At 38.8% G+C, this 19380-nt stretch overlaps 1 protein-coding gene and 1 non-coding gene across 3 annotated transcripts in view; one reads left to right on the forward strand and one right to left on the reverse strand.

The window, feature by feature from the left end:
- Positions 1-19380, forward strand: part of BCKDHB (branched chain keto acid dehydrogenase E1 subunit beta) — a 265276-nt gene that overhangs the window by 210783 nt on the left and 35113 nt on the right. The window lies entirely within an intron of this gene.
- Positions 16876-16947, reverse strand: TRNAY-GUA (transfer RNA tyrosine (anticodon GUA)). Its single transcript has one exon. It is a non-coding gene; the product is annotated as a tRNA-Tyr (tRNA).

The raw sequence follows: 19380 nt of genomic DNA on the forward strand, positions 1-19380 counted from the left end.
TCCAGTCCTGTGGCCACTGCTGAGTTTTCCAGATTTGCTGGCATATTGAGTGCAGCACTTTCACAGCATCATCTTTCAGGATTTGAAATAGCTCAACTGGAATTCCATCACCTCCACTAGCTTTATTCGTAGTGATGCTTCCTAAGGCCCACTTGACTTCCCATTCCAGGATGTCTGGCTCTAGGTGAGTGATCACACCATTATGATTGTCTGGGTCGTGAAGAACTTTTTTGTACAATTCTTCTGTGTATTTTTGCCACCTCTTCTTAATATCTTCTGCTTCTGTTAGGTCCCTACCATTTCTGTCCTTTATTGAGCCCATCTTTGCATGAAATGTTCCCTTGGTATCTCTAATTTTATTAGAAAATGAATTAATAATGTTTCCATGATCCATCTCAGAAATGTATGTGAAGCTCATGTTGAAAACTGTAGGAGAACAGTATCTTGGCATGTATTGAAATATATTTCATGTTAATTACATAATTTAAACTATTATCCTAAATTATTTTTGAGTATAAACCGTAGAATATTTCTTACGAGTACTGTAAATGATCTCTTGTGAATGCTGAATGCTTGTTACACACCTTTTAATTTTGTAAGATGTGTATTTCTGTAATCTTGATATAATCAGCATGAAACATATTGGAGGACTGGATGTTTGAAATGCTCACTTCTCTAGCAAAGCCATATGTTGTCATATTTTCTGTTATAGGTAGGTCAAGTTATGTTTTTTATATGTCATCGTAATCCAAAAGAATTTGAGTTTTCTAGCCAGGCAGACTTTGAAAACAGCCACCAATTCTACCATCAATTGCACTTTTATTTTTGTTTTACTATAAACTATATTTTGAATTCATTGTTTTTTTCAGTTATGTTTGATAGGAAAAATATTATATGCAGTTGTGTGGGAACAAAGCTCTGGAATAAAATGAAATATGAGCTCTGCTGTGAAACAAACATTGCAATGTGCCCATATGGAATGAAGCAGTGTTTATTGGAAAACTCAGATCTGCGGTTGACAGCACTACTTATATTTAAACTTCACAAATAGCATTGCTAGCTTAAATGAAATGATGCTTTAAAAGAAAAAGAGCAGAATGTGGAGAAAAAGGAACCTTCATACACTGTTGTTGGGACTGTAAATTTGTGCAGCCACTATGAAAAATATTTTGGAGATTCTTCAACAAGTTAAAAATAGAACTACTGTATGATCTTGTAGTTTCACTCCTTGGTATTTATCCGAAGAAAACAAAAATTAGATAATTAGATAAGAAAACGATAATTAGAAAAGATATGCACCCCTATGTTCATTGCAACATTATTTACAATAGTCAAGATATGGAAGCAACCCAAGTGCCTATCAATAGATGAATGGACTAAGAAGATCTGGTATATCTATATATACAATAGAGTCTTACCTAGCTTACAAAGAATGAAAAATCTTCTCCATTCTTACAAAGAATGAAATCTTGCCATTTGCGACAACATAGAGGGACCTAGAGGGTACTAGGCTAAGTGAAAAGTCAGACAGAAAAAGACAAATACTGTATGGTTTCACTTATATGTAAAATCTAAAAAAAGCAAAATAAATGAACAAACATCAAATAGAAATAGTGTTTTAGATACAAAAACACACAGGTAGTTGCCAGAGGGGAGGGGAATGGGTAGAAGAAAGAAATAGGTGAGGGAGATTAAGAGGTACAAACTTCCAGCTGCAAAATAAATTAGTCTTCTCAGGTGGCTCAGTGGTAAAGAATCTGCCTACCAGTGCAGGAGATGCAGGTTTGATCCTTTTGGTCAGGAAGATCCCCGGAGAAGGAAATGGTAACCCATTCTAGTATTCTTGCCTAGAGAATTCCATGGACAGAGGAGCCAGGTGGGCTACAGTCCATGGGGTCACAAGAGTCGGACATGACTTGCTGACAAAAGAATACAACAATGAAATATACAGTGTGGGGAATATAATCTATAGCTAATAGTTTTGTATGGTGACATATTGTTAACTAGATTTATCATGGTGATTATTTTGAAATCTACAGAAATACAAAATCATTGTGTTGTGTAGCAGGAACTAACAGTGTGGTAGATCAATTATATTTCAGAAACAGTCTCAGAAAAGATATCAGATTGGTTGTTACTAGAGATGGACAGTGAGAGGAGGGGGAATTGGATGAAGGAAGTCACAAGGTACTTCTAGCTGAAAGATGTCGTTGGAATATAATGTACAACACGGTAAATATAATTAACAGTGTTATATGTTTTATATGAAAGTTGTTAGTGAATCCAAAGAGTTCCTATCATAAGGAAAATAAGTCTTGCCATTTCTCTAATTTTGTGTCTATATGAGCTGTTCACTAAACTTATTATGATAAACATTTCATGATATATGTAAGTCAAATCACTGTGCTGTACACCTTAAACTTATACAGTGATGAATGTCAATTATATTTGCATAAGGCTGGAATTAAAAAAAGAAGGTGGTGTTTCCAGTGTGGATAGGGTCTTAAAATAAAATTATACAGGGAAAAGTTTTCACTATGATATTGCCTGAACTCAATGGATAGTTCTGTTATATTTTATGACTTCAGTTAGTGGTATTTACATAATCCTGTGTCACGATCCTTTAGTGTTGAGGTAGGGCTACTGTAATAAATCTAGCCCACTAGATGGAGAAAAGTAGGTATTTTTCAAAACTAGCCAAGTCCACTGCTAAGTTGTAACTGAGTTGTCTGGCAAAAATATATGAGAGACAGAAGGAACTGATAATTAGAATAGAATATATGATATTAAAAAAAAAAATAATCTTAGAGAATGTCCAATTCAGCTTCCCACTTCTGCTCTAATCTCTCTTGATCCCCTTGTAATTTCTTTGCACACCCATGAGTCTGCCCCCAGAAAACTACCTGTGGGGCAGACAGGCATCTGCATAAAAATCAGCAAGGGTCTTTAACTCGAGAGCAAGTTAAGAAGAGACTCTCCAGGATCTCTTTTTCAAAAAATTGGTTCATGATAAAATGAGAACAGAAAGAGTTCTGTCTGCCTCCTTGTCCCCTCCCTCCACTTCCCTCTGCCTCCTCTCTCTTATTTCATGGAAACAGAAACTCTTCAGATACTTAAATACTTCCTTTGGAAAGTCAGTCCTTTATTCTACAATTTTTTTCATCTTCTATTATTCATGTTATATACATTTTCCTCATTAACTGATTATGTTAATTGGTTTTAATGCCTTTGTCAATGATTCAATGAAATGTACATGGCCCATTTCTTTGTTTTTGTGTAGGAAATTGTATCAATTCATATGGTGACGCTGTAGACCAATTTTTTCATTATTGTGCAGTTGTTTTAACTCTTTATAACTATGTCTCTCTTTTGTCTTTGCTTTTTTACGCAACTAAAAGGTCCACTTAGGTGGGTTCCAAGAAAATAATTAATAGAAACAGCCTTCCTAAAAAGTGTTCCAGGAATGTTCAAGATTTTTAATAACTTCTTAAAAATCTTATATATTTCAAGGTTATAAAATGTTCGAGCTAAGTCGTAGGCTTTCAATTATAGGTAATAATATTGGGTTTTTGAAGTTCAAACTAGGCAATTAATTTGAAAGAGATGCATTCTTTTCTAAAGAATTTTTCCCCCTTTGTTGTTAAGTCACTCAGTTATGTCTGACTCTTGCGACCCCATGGACAGCAGCACGCCAGGCTTCCCTGTCGTTTAGCATCTCCTGAAATTTGCTCAAACTCTTGTCCATTGAGTTGCTGATGCCATCCAACCATCTCATCCTCTGTTGTCCCCTTCTCCTCGCTTTTAATCTTTCCCAGCATCAGTCTTTTCCAATGAGTTGGCTGTTTACATCAGGTGGCCAAAGTATTGGAGCTTCAGCTTCAGCATCAGTCCTTCCAAAGAGTATTCAGGGTTCATTTCCTTTAGGATTGTCTGGTTTGATCTCCTTTCTATCCAAGAGACTCTCAAGAGTCTTCTCCAACACCATAGTTTGAAAGCATCAATTCTTTGGCGCTCAGCATTCTTTATGGTCCAACTCTCACAACCCTACATGACTACTGGAAAAACCATAGTTTTGACTATACAGACCTTTGTTGACAAAGTAATGTCTCTGCTTTTCCTCCTTAAGTTCATTTTTTAACCATTTGTTGTTCATTGACCAGTAGTCTGTTTAGGGAAAATGACAACTAATCAAAAGTGAAAATATAGCAAGGAATGTTTGGCCAACATTTATTATGCCAAACCCCTTTCTAAACTCTTCACTTGGGTTATTTCATTTAAAATACTGTTAACACAAAACTGTAACAAAAACCAATACTATAAAATAGGAACCACTGTCATCTCCATTTTTACAGATGAAGGGACTGAAACACAAAGAAGTTTAGCACCTTGATCCAGGTCACACAGTGAGGTGTTTTTTTTTGCCACTAAGTTGTGTCTGACTCTTTGCCACCCCATGGATTGTGAGTAGCATTGAACTTTGGCCACCTGATTCCATATTGCTAAATTTCCTTAAAATCTGTCTCTAACAGAAAACCAGAGGCTGTATCCTTGGTAAAAGTTGAAAAATGCTTACATTAAATATTTATGAGAATATTTATGGAACATTTGGACCCTTGGAATTGGTTTTACAATAGCTTTTCAGTTTGCTTTAATAGGTGTCTGATACAAGTTTTATTGGTTAAAAACATACTATAAAGAATCTCTAGTTGAATAATCCTTTTTTGTCAGAGCAAGCATTATAAAATTATCAAATTATGCAACAGTTGATATTGTCATAAGTTTTGGCAAATTTTTTTCCACAAGGAGAAATTATTTACAACATCATGTCTATGATATTGTTATTTTTTTCTTTAACAACTAAAAGATTTCATTATCTTTTAAAAAAGTTGTAGGTAATCTAAGTTTTAATAAACTTTCATATTACTGATAGGAGAAACCTGGTTAGCAGAGTTTCTGGCCTTGTTCACAATTCTTCAAAGGCAGTGAGTGGATGAAAGTTGCTCAGTCGTGTCCAATTCTTTGTGACCCCATGGACTATACAGTCCATGGAATTCTCCAGGCCAGAATACTGGAGTGGGTAGCCTTTCCCTTCTCCAGGGGATCTTCCCAACCCAGGGATTGAACTGGGGTCTCCTGCATTGCAGGCGGACTCTTTACCAGCTGAGCCATAAGGGAAGCCCAAGAATATTGGAGTGGGTAGCCTATTCCTTCTGCAGTGGGTCTTCCCAACCCAGGAATTGAACTGGGGTCTCCTGCATTGCAGGTGGATTCTTTACCCACTGAGCTATATAGTTAACTAATTGTTAGATGGTTTGTCTGTATGCTGTGACTACTGAGTGTGAAGGGTTTGACCATTAATTTCATGTTCACCTTGTATTATTATTTCACACCATTGGTTAATAACCTTCTTTGTTAGATGACCGGATCCTTGCCTAAAACATAGAAATATAACTCAAGGAATCTTTTCTATATTTTAATATCCTATAAAATATGTATTTTTCTATGTTCTAGAAGACTGGAAAAGCAATAATTTTAAAATCAACACTGTAAAAGAAGTGAAATATACAGCAAGTTTATTGTATGCTATTTCTTTTTTAAAAAATTGCTTTTACACTCTCAACAAACGTGAACAAGAAGCTAGATAAATAAGATTCATTGTGAATCTTTATACTCTATTTTTCCTTTATACTTTGGAAAGTATAGGTTTTTATATTTTTGTTACGTTGTTTACTCCGTTCAAAGTCCTCAATTAAAAATAACAGCATCGGGAAAGCACAGCTGACTTTTCTGTGCCAAGTACTTGCTAGTCACTAACTGATTTCTTTGGACTCATTTTGTGCCCAGGTTTTCGTTTTACTGGTGATTATTTTATTTGAGTTAATTGTGAATAGATTGGAAGTACTCATAAGACCTTTAGGGAAATTGTATCTTACTTTCTTCAGAGCGCTTTGAGATGGCACTTGGTTTGCTGGTTAGACAGAGCTTATAACCAGCCTCGCAGGAGGACATTGATATATCCTTAAGCTGTAACCTTCCCCCTAGGAAAGGGAGAAGGGAGCAAGGTCTTCGCTTCAGCTCTGTTTTTACTCTCATTTTTGTTTTCAACTTCCTGTTGCCCTAACCTTCTTGTTATTGTACCATCTTTATATTTTCTATTAAATGGAGAAGAAAGGGTAGACACAGAGGTTCTTAGATGAGTTTGTTTGCCGGGGCTGATGTTTTAGGGAAGTTAGCTAACTCCGTTTCAGCCTACACCTGGTGGAGATTGCAGGAACCTCTAAGATGTCCAAGTGAAAAAATTGCACATGACCCTTTAACAGCTCGGGGTAAATTGGATGCAGTTAAAAACCATCTGTGAATGCTTTTGAGACTGTCACATATTCTTTCTTTACTATTCTTTCTTGTTTTTCTCAATTAATGAATCCCTCCCCTACTTTTTTCTCTTTCTCTCTAAACCACACTTTTCAAACTTTACACCTTCTTGACATTTACTGTTTCTTTCATAAGCCTTTAAAATATTTTATAGACCATTTAAGTATCCTTTTGGGGGCTTCTTAGTTGTCTTTAAAATTCCCTTCTGTTGTGGAGTTAATGATTGAGTTGTTTGGTAGCAGTTTGGGAGCTCATTGTGCCACTGATTGAATTTACCTCAGTCTTGAAGATAAACAAGGTGTCACTTCTGTTAAGACAGCTATTGTCTGAAAATGTTAACTGGAGTATTTTTTATAAGGCTTTTAGAAAATATAAGTTTTATATTCCAAATCCCTTATGGTGTTTTAGAAAACCATAGCAGGAAGTCATTTTTTTATTCCAAGATTCTAAAGGACACTTTAAGGTAACAGCTCTCTAGCCTGAGCTTTGAATGGAGAGGGGCTTAACTGGAGGTGTCATAAAGGAACACTGTGTACATTTTTAGCTTATAACTTCCTAAGATTAATTTGTTGTACCTCATCTTTCTTTTCAGAAATTCAAAGGAAAAAAATGTAGATTGCTGACACACATCAGTTACATACATGTATGGATTTATAATCGTTTTCTCTGACTGACATATGTGAAAACCTAATGTTCCCTTTTAGTTAAGACTGAGGCATGGCTTAGCTTAGTGTCTTCATTGTTGTTGTTTGGTTGCTAAGTCTTGTCCAACTCTTTTGTGACCCCATTGACTGTAGCCCGCCAGGCTCCTCTGTCCATGGGATTCTCCAGGCGAAAGTACTGAAGGGGGTTACCATTTCTTCCTCCAGGGGATCTTCCTGACCCAGTGATCAAACCTGCATTACCTATATTGGCAGGTGGATTCCTTACCACTGAGCCACCAGGGAAGCACTTGGTGTCAGTCAGTTCAGTTCAGTCGCTCAGTCGTGTCCGACTCTTTGTGACCCCATGAATTGCAGCACGCCAGGCCTATCTGTCCATCACCAACTCCCAGAGTCTACCCAAACCCATGTCCATCGAGTCAGTGATGCCATTCAACCATCTCATCCTCTGTCATCCCCTTCTCCTCCTGCCCCCAATCCTACCCAGCATTAGGGTCTTTTCCGATGAGTCAACTCTTCGCATGAGGTGGCCAAAGTATTGGAGTTTCAGCTTCAGCATCAGTCCTTCCAATGAACACCCAGGACTGATCTCCTTTAGGATGGACTGGTTGGATCTCCTTGCAGTCCAAGGGACTCTCAAGAGTCTTCTCCAGCACCACAGTTCAAAAGCATCAATTCTGCAGCGCTCAGCTTTCTTCACCGTCCAACTCTCACATCCATACATGACCACTGGAAAAACCATAGCCTTGACTAGATGGACTTTTGTTGGCAAAGTAATGTCTCTGCTTTTAAATATGATATCTATGATATCTAGGTTAGCCATAACCTTCCTTCCAAGGAGTAAGCGTCTTTTAATTTCATGGCTGCAATCACCATCAGCAGTGATTTTGGACCCCCAAAAAATAAAGTCTGACACTGTTTCCACTGTTTCCCCATCTATTTCCCATGGAGTGATGGGACCAGATGCCATGATCTTAGTTTTCTGAAAGTTGAGCTTTAAGCCAACTTTTTCACTCTCCTCTTTCACCTTTATCAAGAGGCTCTTTAGTTCTTCTTCACTTTCTGCCATAAGGGTGGTGTCATCTGCATATCTGAGGTTATTGATATTTCTCCCGACAATCTTGATTCCAGCTTGTGTTTCTTCCAGCCCAGCATTTCTCATGATGTATTCTGTATATACGTTAAATAACAGGGTGACAATATACAGCCTTGACGTACTCCTTTTCCTATTTGGAACCAGTCTTTTGTTCCATGTCCAGTTCTAACTGTTGCTTCCTGGCCTGTATACAGGTTTCTCAAGAGACAGGTCAGATGGTCTGGTATTCCCATGTCTTTCAGAATTGTCCACAGTTTATTGTGATCCACACAGTCAAAGGCTTTGGCATAGTCATAGTTTTATGCAATTTGACTCACATCTTCCTGAGGTTGGGATACTAATGAAATGGGAAAAAAAGTAAAAAATGGAACCAAACTAAAGATTGTTTCCTGGAAACAGAAAGGAATGTTGGGGAGAAAGTAATGTTTAGAAAAAAATCTATAATTTGCTGAAGATAGGGAAGGCTATGGTAATAATAAGTGATTAATTGAAAAGTAGTTACTATCCTAAATGCTCTAAATACATTTGTAAAAATTCAAGAAGTCTAAGAAAGTGGACATGTTATCAATGTCATGGTCCTTTCATTGGCTCTTTACTTATAAGGGACTTTTGGCAGATCTGATTGTCTCTGTTATCTCTGGTGGGGTAAATGCCTGTCGATCATCTTTTACCATTGCCACATTTTGGACTTTGGACTTCTGGAGCTGATTTAGTGGATTTTCTATACATTTTAATTTCTTCTTTACTATCCCCTAAACTTCTGAATTTGATTTTTATGAGTGTCAATTAATTGTGTACTTCTGATTTTCCCAGAAAGGTAAAAAGCTGTCAAAATTAACACAAGAAAAAAAAAAGAGAAAACTCCAATATTCTTCTAGTATGAAAGAAATTGAGTCAATAGCTTATCTTCCCTTAAAGAGAGCATTGGGCCTAATTGATTTTATAGGTGAATTCTACTGGCGTTCAGTTTTATAGACAAATTCTTTTTAAGAGGATAGAAGAAAGAACATGGTCCTTCTCATTTTATGGAGTTGGTATAACTTTAAAGCCAGACAAGGACAATTCAACAAGAGAAAACTGTAGGCTGTTCTCACTCATAAACTTAGATGAAGTTTTGTTTTTTTTTTAATAGCAGACTGAAGCCAGAAATATTCAAGACCAAGTTGAATTTATTCCAGGAATGGCAGATTGGTTTAACATTGCTGCTGCTGCTACTGCTAAGTCGCTTCAGTCATGTCCGACTCTGTGTGACCCCATAGACGGCAGCCCACCAGGCTCCGCCATCCCTAGGATTCTCCAGGCAAGAATACTGGAGTGGGTTGCTATTTCCTTCTCCAGTGCATGAAAGGGAAAGGTTTAACATTAGACAATCTATTAATATAATTCGTTACATTAGCTGACTAAAAAAAGAAAAACTACATAATCATCTCAATGAATGCAGAAAGAACAGTCAAAAATTGATACTAATGAAAAGAAGAAAATAAAATTCGTAGCAAATTAGTAACTTCTTTTACCTGATAAGGGTTATCTTCCAAAAACCTACAACAAATATATATTTAATGGTAAGTATTGGAAACATTACTTTTAAAATCAGAAACCAAGAAATTCACTGTGACTAATTATATTTATTGTTGGACTGGCTGTCCTAGCCATGATAGCAAGATGAGAATAAAGAATTAAAAATCTATAAGGAGGAAAGAAAGGAAATGTCATTTATTGACAAAGGGTATGAGTTTCTATATAGAAAATGTAATCTATATGTTGCTTATTAGAATTAATTGGAGGGTATAACAACACCAAACACAACTGAAAATATAATTTAGAAAAATCAGTATTTACAGTATCAGTTATAGATATGTAGAAATAATCTTTAAAAAAGTCATCTGAGACCTTTTTGGAATAATTATAAAACTTAAACTCATTAGAAGAACAATTTTAAGTGATTTTTTAGAAAGATTTTGTTCACAGATAGATTCATTATTATCTAATTGACCTGTAGATTGAGTTCAACTTCAAACAAAATCCAAGTAGGTTTTTTCCTTGAAACTTGTCAAGTTGATTCTAAAATGTAATGGCAAAAAAAAAAAAAAAAATGTAATGGCAGAATTAGAGCCCGAAATACTCCAAACAGGTCAAATGGGGCAAGGGATAATATCCTATTGATGTGACGAGCAGCCCACGTGTGGATAAACTGGCACCACCCGTGTCTGTGTGGTCACAAGGCACTCAGACACACAGCCTTGACAGCATGTGCTCTTCCGCTCACCTGCAGCGCCGTGGGACTGGATTGAGTCCGTTCCCCCTGACTTCTCCCCCTAGCATGTTCCTCTTGTCTTACAGTCTGCTTCCAGGGATATATAAGCGGGAAGGAGTATACACATGACCAACTGTCAGTAGCTCAGAGCAAGGACTCTAGAGCCAAACCGCCTGGATTTAAATCCCAGCTCCACCCCTTATTAGTTGGATGATCTCATGGTAATTTCATCTTCCTCTGCTTCAGCTTCTTCGTCTGGGGGCAATAACTACTTTTTTGCATAATGTCATTGTTAGGATCAAATGAGCTAAAACACATAAAACTAGCAGAGCATTATCTGGTAGACAGTAATATTTCTGTTTTTAATTCTTCTTTTATTTTTGATTTGGAAGGTAAGTGTTTTACAATGCTGTGTTGGTTTCTTCCATACAGCAATGCAAGTCAGCCGTAATTAGACATGTATCACCTTCCTCTTGAGCCCCCCTCCCCTCCCCCATCCCTCCCCTCCGGGTCATCACGGAGCACCAGGCTGGGCTCCCTGTGTTATACAGCAGTGTCTCACTGGCTATCTCTTTTACACATGGTAGTGTGTATGTATCGATGCTACTTTCTCTGTTCCTCCCACTCTTTCCTCCCCCCACACCTCGTGTGTTTTTATTTCTTTACACTGTTATTCTTTTTCTCAAAGAGCTTTCACCAGTGTACCATTTTTTGACCCTCTTTTGCATCAGGTTTAATTCAATGTTAAATTGCTGGTGTTCAAACAATATGTTCCTTAAGTGCTGAAAACAATGGCTAGTGGGTTTATTTGACAAATGAATATGGAAACCTCTTTAAAAGCTGGGGTTTCAAGAACTGTCAGGTCAAAGATCAGTTTAGCAGGGGGAGATATTTGTCAGTGACATACCCGTACAGTGGGAATAGGTACACAACACAATCTAAATACAGAGACAAGGTGCTTGAAGGAACCGAAGAAAATCAGCCCTGCCTGAAGCCTCATAAAGAATGTAGGATTTTCTCTGAGATTTGAAGAATGAGGAAAAAGTGTCCTGGGCATGTAAGCAGAGAAGCCAAGGCTGATATGACCAGAATTCCATTCATAGGAAGTAGGTATTTAATGACCTTTACAAGGTTGGGGCAATAGGATGTGTGAAGAATTTAGTTTCATTAATGGTAAATGATACAGATACTTATGGACACAAATAAGTCAGGTGATGACACAACATGCTGTCACATAGAGGCATAGTTTTGCCTTTTCCCTTGGAGTTATGCCACTGTAGATTGACATCAGGTGTGTGAGTATTTCCTTTGCCTTCCTCCTGACCCTAGCTTCCTCCTGAGAGCTGGCTCCCTGCCCACCTAGAGGTCCTTCTGGAGACTGGCTCCAGGTCTGTCTGCAACCAGCAACTTGAGGCTGGTGCAGTAAGTCCCCCATAGACGAACCTTCAAGTTACAAATTTTCAAAGATGCAGACTTGTGCTCACATGCCCAATCATGAAGTTAGCTCATGTGTCTGGCTTACTTTGTCATGGGGGTGCCTCCTCTTCACGTGGCTGTGGTTTTGTGTACTTTACTGTATAGAGAACAGTAGTGTATTTCTATTTCAAGCCCAGCATGTCTGGAAGCAAGAGTAAAAGCAGTGATGTAGCTGGTACACTACTACCCAGACATCACTGGGTCATTTTTCCAAGAGGGTAGATAGGATTGAATCCAGCAAGAAAGCTGAACCTATTCCATCAACATCAGGCGTGAGTGAAATTGCAGCTTGTCCTCCATCTCCTATTGCTGACAATCCTTCAGCTCTACCATCTCCCACCTCCTCTCTCTGCACCAGTTAGTAACTCTTCTTGCCTGTTCACTCGATGCCAGCCCCTGTATGCCAGCTACTGTACTGAACTGCTGTACTTTTCAAGGTGCTGTACTGTAAGATTAAAATGTTTTCTTTTTGTGTGTTATTTTTATGTGTTATTTATGTGCAAAGTATTGTAAACCAGTCATTACAGTACAGCACTATGTAGCTGATTGTATTAGTTGGGTACCTAGGCTAACTTTATTGGACTTACGAACGAATTGGACTTACACACACTCTCTCAGAATGAAACTCATTCATATGTAGGGGACTTGCTGTATAAGTAAAGCATAATACACTTCTGACTGGTGTTTACTGCGAGACGGAGTAAGGAGAAGGTCACTTTCCAGAAGCATTCCTCATCAGGTCAAGTACCAGCCCATCTAGATCTGTTCATGAAACTCCTTCTCTACCCTTGAAGCAGAAGCTTAGTCGTCAAGTCTCTCTTATCATTTAAATGATGTAGTTAAGTGTTAAATGTTAGTTTCTCAGTCGTGTCCAACTCTTTGTGACCCCATGGACTGTAGCCCACCAGGCTCCTCTGTCCATGGAATTTTCCAGGCAAGAATACTGGAATGGGTTGCATTCCCTTCCCCAGGGGATCTTCCTGACCCAGGGATTGAACTCAGGTCTCCTGCACTGCAGGCAGATTCTTTGCCACCTGAGCCATGAGAGAAGCTCTTAAATGATGTAACTAGCAGCTTATTCTGAAACTTGCTCCTCATGGACTGTAGCCCACCAGGCTTCTCTGTCAACGGAATTTTCCACGCAAGACTACTGGAGTGGGTTGCCATTTCCTATTCCAGGGGATCTTCCCCACCGAAGGATTGAACCCTGTGTCTCCTGCGTTGGCAGGCAGATTCTTTACCACTGTGCCACCTGGGAGGCCATATTGAATTTTAATATAGAACATGACCTAAATGTCTAAACTTACATTTGTTATTTATTGTCTTATTCTTTTTAGTAGAAAGTGAATTTTATACACCACAATGAAGTAGTTTTTTTTTGTTTTTTTTTTTTAAATGAGGACATAAACTCATTTAAAGAGAAGAAATTTACTGAAATTGTAGGCAGTCTATCCAGATGGAATTGTGTCCAGATGTGCTTTGGACTACTTACTGCTATAAATGTGCCTTCAAATAAAAACAAACTTTAAAAGATATAGAAACCCTTCTTAAAGTAAAATCACAGACTACCTTACACTTCATTCAGTTTAATTTAAAACTTTGTGAATGACAAATACTGAAAAGCTCTCTACAATTGCAATGTAAAGGGTGATTCCTGGCCTCACAAAAGTTTGCAGTCTAATGAGAAATAAAACACACATTAATTATATAACATAAAATCGAATAAAATGAGCAAAAGTGAAAAAGATTACACTAGATTCTAAAGTTCGTGAAGCAGTGACTATCCCTTATCATGTTAGTACCTGTGCACCTAGCTGTATACGTGCATCGTTTTAGTTTTACGCTGTCGGGATTTTCCTGTGTGTGTCTTTTGTTTCCTATAGTTTCCCGCCCCCCACCCCGCCCCCCGTTGGCATTATATCATGATGTCCCCTATTCTTATGTTCAAAAATGTTTAATGACTATAAGGTATTCCATTATATAAAAATAATGTAAACCTTCTGTTTGACCATTGAGTTTGTCTGCCCATCACTTCAAGCCTGAACAAAAATGAAAGCAGAATTTTGCTAATCTTTATTTTTGACATAAAATGTATTCAGATATCTTTTCTACTATATACATCAAAGTTTCCTACCTTTGATCATTACATTGTATTTCACCAATAAAGTTAAATACCTTATACATATAATTTTTAAACAGCACTGTTCAGATCAAATGACAAAAATAGCTAGGTTTTCTTATTTACTAATTTAGCTTGCCATTCATATATATATAGGTATGTGTGTGTGTGTGTATATATATATATGTATATATATATATGCATACTCACACGACTTTTGTAATTTTACTCAAATAAAATAACCTGTTTTATACCTGCTATTATTTATTATAATATTATTTTATTACTTGTTAAAATATTTCCTTATAATAAACCTATTGGTTAGTTTTTGTCTATTATTAAAAATATGGGCTTCCCTGAGAGCTCAGTTGGTAAAGAATATACTTGCAATGCAGGAGACCCCAGTTTGATTTCTGGGTTGGGAAGATTCACTAGAGAGGGGATAGGCTACCCACTCCAGTATTCTTTTGGACTTCCCTGTGCTCAGCTGGTAAAGAATCCGCCTGCAATGTGGGAGACCTGGGTTTGATCCCTGGGTTGGGAAGATGCCCTGGAGAAGGGAAAGGCTACCCACTCTAGTATTCCGGCCTGGAGAATTCCATGAACTATACAGTCCATGGGATCACAAAGAGTTGGACACAACTGAGAGGCTTTCACTTCATTAAAAATATGGATCCTTGACAGTAAATTTGAAAAGCAAGAATATGTTTGGCCTCCTATTGTCTGTTTTCGATAGTCTCATCATTTATTTGATGACATTATTTCTCTGAAATATTTACTTGTCATATATCATTGGCTTTTAGTTGTTTTATTTAGCGAGGAAGTAGAATTACCCTGTATCTTAGCCTGTCATTTTTCTCATTGGGATGAAGTGAAGAGAGCATGCATGTTCGACTCTTTGTGACCACACAGACTGTAGCCTGCCACTCCTTTGTCCATGGTAGGCTCCAGGCAAGAATACTGGGGTGCGTTTCCATCCCCTCTTCCAGGGGATCTCCCCAACCCAGGGATCGAACCTGAGTCTCTTGCATCTCCTGCATTGCAGCAGATTCTTTACCCACTGTGTCACCTGGGAAGCCCGTGAAGAGTACATTTTTAAAAAATATATAAAACTCTCACCACAATATCTGACATGTCGTAGGTGCAGAAGTGACCACTTCATTCTCTTTCCTTTCTGTCTGTAGTATAAGGTCAACCATAAACTGGAGAAGATTCTATAAGGAAAAATGCTCTATCAATTGGAACCTTTTAAAAACTGAAAATATCTGTCAAGGATGTTGTTCCCATCAGGCAAGTTGCTGGACTAGGGTGACTAATAAGGTTTCCTACATATTCTGTAACTTCAAGGTTCTGAAACATTCAAAGAAACTGGTAGGCTTCACTAGGTAGTACAGTCCCTGTTGAGGATAATATAGTTTGACAGTTAAATCATAAAACAGATGTTAAAACATTTACAAACCTCAAGGAGCTCTTTTTTAATTGAGAGTCCAATCATCTTAAGAACTTAAGCTATTCTTGTCTTAGAGTTTCCTTGAATCATAATAATTTAATTTGTTTATAAAAGTACTTCTGGTTCTGTATCCTTAGGAGACAAAATAGTCAATGAAACTCAAACATAAACCAGTTATTTTTTTCTCATTTTACATTAGTTTTTTTTTTTTCCGCATTACATAGTCATTATTCTAACTTTTTACAGGGATAAAAATATACTTCTTTCCATTAAAATTTAATTTCCCAACAACCACTAGCTTCACATCATATGATTATATGCAGGGTAACAACATAAGCAAATGTGTATATGATGTCCATCCTTCATGCAGTTCAACTTCTTTTGTCATTAAAGGAGAAAATCGTGAAACCAAGATAACTTTCCACAAAGAGCCCTTAAACTGCTTCATAGCACCAGCTTTTGTCTTGTGATTTCAGCTTTCTTTGCCTAGAAGTACTGGCAGAAGTGACAGGAAAGTGATCTTACTTGTTTTAATCCCTCAGTGGCTAGCTGTTGTTTCTCTGCCTCCTGGGTGCAGATTGGGTTACAGAAAGCTGTGCACAAACCCCTCTGCCCTTGGATTGCAGGGGACAGCAGAAACCACTTAACACACCTAACACCTCACAGTGTGGCTTTTATCCTGCTTATTTCTTTGCTGTTCTGAGTTGGATCAAACCAGGCTTCCCAGAAGAGAGGCTTGGAGTGGGGTTTAGAATTATAGTGGCATTTCTCCCAAGATGAAGATGATTTACCCTTTGACTTTAGGCCCTCTTTCTGGGCTTGCTCTAACATTTTCCTTCAGTTCCTTTCAGCTTTCCTTGAGCTGTCGGGCTCCGAGGTGGCCTTCCCTCTGGGCCTGGGCTTCTTTCTCCCACACACCCTGGGAGTCTCTGCGGCTTCTTGCTCCAACCTCCCAGGGGGCAGACGTGACCTAGAATTGGAAGACCGTTGTTCACTTTTCCACCGCCGCCATAAATAATGACCCCAAATTTAGGAGCTTAAAACAACACAAATTTCTTACTTTGCACTTTATAGGTCTGGAGTCCCACGTAAGTCTCACGGGGCTCACACCCAGGTGTCAGCAGGGTCTCGTTCCTTTCTGGAGGATTCTTTAGGGCTCACGTTTGTTTTCCCAGCTCCCAGAGCCTGCTTGCATTCCTTGGATCGTGGCGCTTCCTCCGTCTTTAGAGCCAGCAATGCTGCGTCCCTGGGTCTCCCTCTGGAGTCGCATCACCCCATCACTAACCACAGCTGGGGAAGGTTCTCCAAATTGAAGAAAGTGAAAGTGAAGTCTCTTGGTTGTGTCCGACTCTTTGCAACCCCATGTACTGTAACCAGGCTCCTCTGTCCATGGGATTTTCCAGGCAAGATACTGGAGTGGGCTGCCATTTCCTTCTCCAGGGGATCTTCCCAACCCAGGGATTGAACCTGGGTCTCCTGCATTACAGGCAGACGCTTTACCGTCTGAGCCACCAGGGAAGCCCAATTTATGTAATTCAAAGGGACCTTGTCCCTGGATTACTCCTTCCCATCTCAGGGTCTGGAACCGCTTCTGCCAAGTCCTTTGTGCTGTTTAAGGGAACATAGAGTTGCTGAGTTCTAGGATGTGGGCATTTGTCAGAACAGTTATTCCTCCTGCCTTGACCTCCTCCTTTTTGTTAGTGGGCCCCAGGAGGCTGGGGACTTGAAGGAGACTCCCCATCTCCCTTCCCCCTCCCCACAGTGAGCCAGGATGTAGTCTCCCTCAAAGCCCAAAACTCAGTGCATCTGGCTCCAGACCAGGGCTTCTCAGCCTGCCTGTTTGCTTTCTATTCCACAGGAGGCTGGAGTTTTGGCTCTCTCCCTCTGCTTTCCTCCGGCAGCTCTGGATCTTGTTTGGAGCTCTTCCTGAAGCTTTCCTCACCTTCCTGCATTGGGCACACACTCTGTCCTCCATGGACAGGGCAGTAGTGTCCCAGCAGTGGGGGTATTTGGGCAACAGTCTACAACCCCGCCAGCCCCTACTCCTTCCCAATGCAGCTTTGCTCTTTTAAAGAGCAGTTTGGAGTTCCTAAAGCCCAGATAAGGCATTTAAACAGTTCATCATTCACACATGCTGTGCTCAGTTGCTTCAGTCGTGTCCGACTCTTCCAACCCCATGGACCGTAGCCCGCCAGGCTCCTCTGTCCATGGGATTCTCCAGGCAAGAATACTGGAGTAGGTTGCCATTCCCTTCTCCAGGGGATCTTCCCGACCCAGGGATCGAACCTGCGTCTCTTATATCTCTTGCATTGGCAGGCGGGTTCTTTACCTCTGAAGATAATCGGAGAAAAGAGGCGGACCCTGACCTCAGGAAGCTAACAGTGTAAGAGTGAGATATGCAGTGTGATCATTGCTGTGGACAGGATGGATATGTATGCATATATGTATATGGATATACATACGTGTGTGTTATAATGGGAGTTCAGGAAAGGTAAGCCCTCAGGTTCCCCTGGGGGATTCAAGTAACGTTGTTTGAAGGAAGCTGAGGTTGGACGGCCAATATCATGACCATCCTAAACCAGAGAAGTCTTCTTCTTCCCCTCAGTCTTTATGGAAAGAGCTCTGTTTGTGGAATTTTCGCTATGGAAAAAATTACAAGTCACAGCCTGTACTTTTCTTCTCTCTCTCTCACCCCTTGTTTTTAGAGGCAATCATTAGGAAATCAGAATACTGGCTGACACCTTGCTAAGAGTATGGTCTTGCACACATTTCTTTTCCCTACTGTTTTCCCACTAGCGGTCCCCAGGTCACCACATTGTTATGGTTGAATGAGTTAATAATGTTGAGCTTTTAGAATGACATATAGCATGCAGAAAACATTCAGTAATATTGCTGGCATCATTTATCATCATGATCTCTTTTGAATCACTTTCCCACCATAATCATATGGAAGAAATGGCTTGATTCAGGCCAGCTTTTCTCTTAGTTATGTTTCAGGAGTTATCCTCTAGGATATCTAAGGAAACTTGTGGTCCTTTGTTTATATTACATAAGTGGATGTGTAATGGAGCCATGTGTATACCACTTCCAGATGAGGGGTTGTGTTTGTTTAGGAGTCAGACATGACTGAGCAACTGAACAAATTGTCAATTTTCTATAGGATCATTTATAATGCTTAATTTATAGTAGAAATTTGACTTCACATTTTTTCTTTAAATTATGTAATTATTGTTTTTAAGAGATAATGAGAATGATATTTTAAAAGACAATGAGTTTTACTCTAAGCTATATAATTATCATCTTAAATAAAAGTGATCTTTGGAGTAACTTCTTTTAAAATATTAATAGATAAAGTTGTAGAATCAGGTTTTGAGGGGGTTATCAACCATATGTTGTATTTGCTTATAAGTCTTGAATGAAATAGAAAACATTGTATAAATGTTGCTGAATGTAGATATTGCAAGTTTAAGATGTACTAAGTATAAATACTTTCTCCTTACTCTTCAATGAACAAAATGAAATCTAAGTCATATCAAAGTGAACATGTCTGGTTTTTTAATAGGGAAAGCTTGAATTCAACTTTTATAAAACTATTATAAATGAGTCAGTCCTTGTTTCTTCCAAATTTGATAGACTATATTAACCTTTTAAAATTTGTTTTATTACAGTATCATATTGTGAATTGGAGAAGGCAATGGCAACCCACTCCAGTTCTCTTGCCTGGAAAATCCCATGGACGGAGGAGCCTGGTAGGCTGCAGTCCATGGTGTCGCTAAGAGTCAGTCACGACTGAGCGACTTCACTTTGACTTTTCACTTTCATGCACTGGAGAAGGAAATGACAACCCACTCCAGTGTTCTTGCCTGGAGAATCCCAGGGACAGCGGACCCTGGTGGGCTGCCGTCTATGGAATCACACAGAGTTGGAGACAACTGAAGTGACTTAGCAGCA

Source organism: Giraffa tippelskirchi, chromosome 9 (assembly GCF_054371585.1).
Source record: "Giraffa tippelskirchi isolate mGirTip1 chromosome 9, T2T-mGirTip1v1.2.pri, whole genome shotgun sequence".
NCBI classification, from domain to species: Eukaryota; Metazoa; Chordata; class Mammalia; order Artiodactyla; family Giraffidae; genus Giraffa; species Giraffa tippelskirchi.